This window comes from Ochlerotatus camptorhynchus, unplaced genomic scaffold, assembly GCF_037179485.1.
Source record: "Ochlerotatus camptorhynchus isolate MF236.1 unplaced genomic scaffold, CSIRO-AGI_Acam_v1.1 ptg000402l, whole genome shotgun sequence".
Classification (NCBI taxonomy): Eukaryota; Metazoa; Arthropoda; class Insecta; order Diptera; family Culicidae; genus Ochlerotatus; species Ochlerotatus camptorhynchus.
Window position 1 is genome coordinate 1661110 of NW_027040888.1, and position 3749 is coordinate 1664858.

Consider the following 3749-nt stretch of genomic DNA (forward strand, 5'->3'; position numbering starts at 1 on the left):
GACAGTTAGCACCCTCCGTGCTAGTTGTTTCAGAGCCAGAAGACGTGTTTGAAGAGCAAGTACAGAAGCAGAAAGAGAGGAACGAAGAGGAGTGTTTCGAGTGGCCAGGGCCGAGAGATAAAGCAAAGCAAGTCAAACTGTAGCTGTGGAGCTGTGTCGAGACACTGATGCCAACCCGCAACGCATACCGAGTTGTGATCATAGGTCCAAAGATGCCCGCTGAAATGTGCCCAGAGAAGCTGAAAGTAATCGTGGAAGGACTTTTTCCGAAGCACGACCCAACGACCTGGCCACCGACAAACCGACATGAATGTGTAACCAGTTGGTTACAATCCGTGGATTTTCGTTGTATGAGTTGTTGTTGTTTGGAAAATTCACGTATTTTAATTTAAAAGACAGAAGGCAACACACAGCAGCGAGAGGGTTAGTACCGCTGCAAAAACACTCGAACGATACTAAAGGGAGGACAATCGTAGTCTTAAGCTAAAAATGGAGAATGATCGGCAAAAGGCATGCGAGTGACAATGTTGTAAAAGAAAAAACCTTCTAATTGGCAGAAGTAATCAGGCGTCCGTGTAGACCGGTATCGTGAAGTGTAGTGCATATACAATAACCCCCCCCCCCCCCCTTGTGGGGGTTTGGGCTGGAAAACCTACCTCCGTTCAGGACCTCTTGTGCTCTTGTGCTCTAGGACTCTTGTGCTTTTGTACAACATGTACACCTTGTACCGTAAACAAAACGGTTTTACACGGCTCGGCTCGGAAGTCAAGATGGCTTCCGAGCCTAATAGTAAATGATCCTCGATCGTCCGTCAGGGACGATTCCCTCAGGCCGGTGGCCTTAATTGCCAAGGAGGGTCCCGTCTCGGCTCGACCAAGGTGGCCATGCCACGGTCAGCCGATTTTGTCAACGACGGAAGACGCCTGCCAGCCAAACGAGCCAGCAACGCCTGCTGAGCCGTATGTGGTTGATGAACGCCACCAGATCCGCCATTCTCCCAAAGCGGCAACTACACTGTCTGCAGCCCGCGCCGCAAGTTTCCGGCCACACGGTAGTGCAGGAGCAGCCGTGTGGGCCAACGCCAACGTCGCGACGCCGAAGGAGGTTCTGCTGCAACAGTGAGTACCGTACCGTTTATAAACTCTCGCATACACGCCACATATATGTGAAAACCCACACCCACACGCCACAGAAAAGGGCAAATAAATGTTTTAGAAAATGTGAATATTCCTGTGTTTCATACTTTGTCCGCGTAGCCCCTCCGAATACCCAGTAACATGCCGGCCCTGCGACACAGTTCAGGGGTCTCATGCTACTGAGCTAGTTACCCGGGAGTGTCTGGTCATGCCATAGTCACAAATGACCATACAAACTACCATCAAATTTCTGATCAAAGCACAAAACTGACATCTGCCGCCGTGTTCGCGAAAAATGTGTATCCTAGCCTCGAACACACATACAAAATGTATCAGTTGGATCGTGTCCAATCTATTCCGGGCAAATCATTTTTATCTAGATAACAAATTTCTATGGTTTTGACGGATGGGATCGCTGCACATTTGAATCCGCCGTTATGGATTCTCGATCAAGAGTTAAGTTTAAGTTTCATGTAGGTTTGTCGGTGACCTGGCCACCTACACCAAACGGAGAGGGAGAGGGAGATAAGGATTGAAGGTGAAGATAGCTCCCAGTCCGGATGCAATCCCCAACGTAGTCTTGAAAGCGGCGATCCAGGTGTCTCCGAACATGTTCAGGATGGTGCTGCAGAAATGTCTGAACGTGACCCTCAACAGTTGGAAGATACAGAAGCTAGTGTTGCTGTCATAACTAGAGTCGGTGTATAATGAGTAGAGTGATGCAAAATTTGAAATTTTCGCTCCACAATACTTAAACGATTCCAAATTGGATCCTGACTAACCTCTCAAAATTTGAACCCATTTGGTGTGAAACTGAGATGGCACAAACCATTTGAAGTTTGTATAGGAATTACTATGGTAAAACCAAGATTTTTGTTCATGTCTATCTGATAATTCACCATATCGATCTGCTTCAAAAACTATTAACTGTAGGAAATATTCCGAGCTACAACTTTGCTGAAGACCACTTTCTGATTAAATTCAAGGATCGAAAGTTATCAATGGTTCAATGCGCTAATGTCTTATGATCATGCTCAATCAACTGCTCAGCAGGCAACATTGGTGTTTTTTTGGTGAATAGGACACAAAAATCATGGCTACTATGACACACTGCAAAATACAGTGTTGCCTACGGAGCAGCTGCTTGATCATGTCATAAGTTTACCAATCTCTTAAATAATTAATAACTTTTTCCTGTCTCGTTTTACATAGAAACGATCTTCAGCAAAGTTGTAGCTGGTAAAAATTTCTATAATAATGGCTATCGAACTGTTTCGCAGCTCAATATGGAGAAAGACTAGAAGGCAAATAACAAAAAGTTGAGATTTCCCATAGTAATTTACATGTAAACTTCAAATAGCTTGTGCGAAGTCTGTTTCTAACCAAATGAGTTGTAACTTTTGGAGGCTAGTGGAGCGAGAAAGTCAAATTTGCATCAGTCTAATAATGAGTCACGCCAAGAGTGAAGCCAAGTCTACCTATCGAACTGTCAAACCAGCTACCTATCGTGCAAAGTAAACAAACATTACGATGCTATGAAAGGTCCACGAAAGGTATTGCAATCAAATATAAAATATAATCGAAGAAATTATAATAAACACAGTGAGCATTCAATTGTCATGGGATACGTTTGGTAATGATCAGTAATGAGAATTTCTACTATTTTTTGTTAAGATAATTTGACAAAATCACTGATATAATGATTTACTACAGCCGCTATTAGTTTTTCTCGCTAGAAATCATTCGAAGTTGATGTAGAAGTCCTCTGTTGCCAAGTTAAAAAAAAAGGGAATCTTTCGAAAACCGTGATGCGAGTTCAACTGTTTTTCTCTTGGCGTAACTCATTATACACCAACTCTAGTCGAAAACAGGAAAACCGCCTGGGGATCCAGCATCGTATAGCACGCATTGTCGGAGAGGCAGTTCGGATTCCAAAAAGGGAGATCAACGGTGAACGCAATTCGGACAGAAGTGGATAGGAACTCGATATTGCGCCGTGATAACGATCGACGTCAAGAATGCGTTCAACAGGCGAGACGCTGGAAGAGGTGAAAATGTTGGCGACCGAGGCGATCGACATGATTAGTAACTGCATGACGACGCCGGTGGTGTAGTGGTAAGCGTGACTGCTTTCTCACCTCAATGGGTCTGGGTTCAATCCCAGCCGAGATCGGTTGGATTTTTCTGAGGCATAAAAATCTCTGGTCACGTCTTCCTTCGGAAGGGAAGTAAAGCCGTTGGTCCCGGCCCATGTGTGTTGAATGGGTGCGATATCCTATGCAGGTGTGGAAGCTGCCTTCCTGCACATTCAATTGCCGTCAATGGATGGTAATCGATGTCCGTCGGTGATTGGCACTAGATTGCGGAACAGAGACCGACGTTAAATAAATGAAAGAGGATGGAAGGAAGTAACTGCATCGCTCCTTGAATCTAAATAGCCCATGACAAAACGGAAGTGCTATTGGTCAGTAACTGTAAAGTGGTGCAGCGAGCAGAAATCACCGTCGGGGAGCACGTCATAGCCTCGAAGAGTGTGTTGAAATACCTGTGAGTGATGATCGATGACAGGCTAAATTTCAACAACCACGTCGATAATGCCAGTGAGAAGGCTTC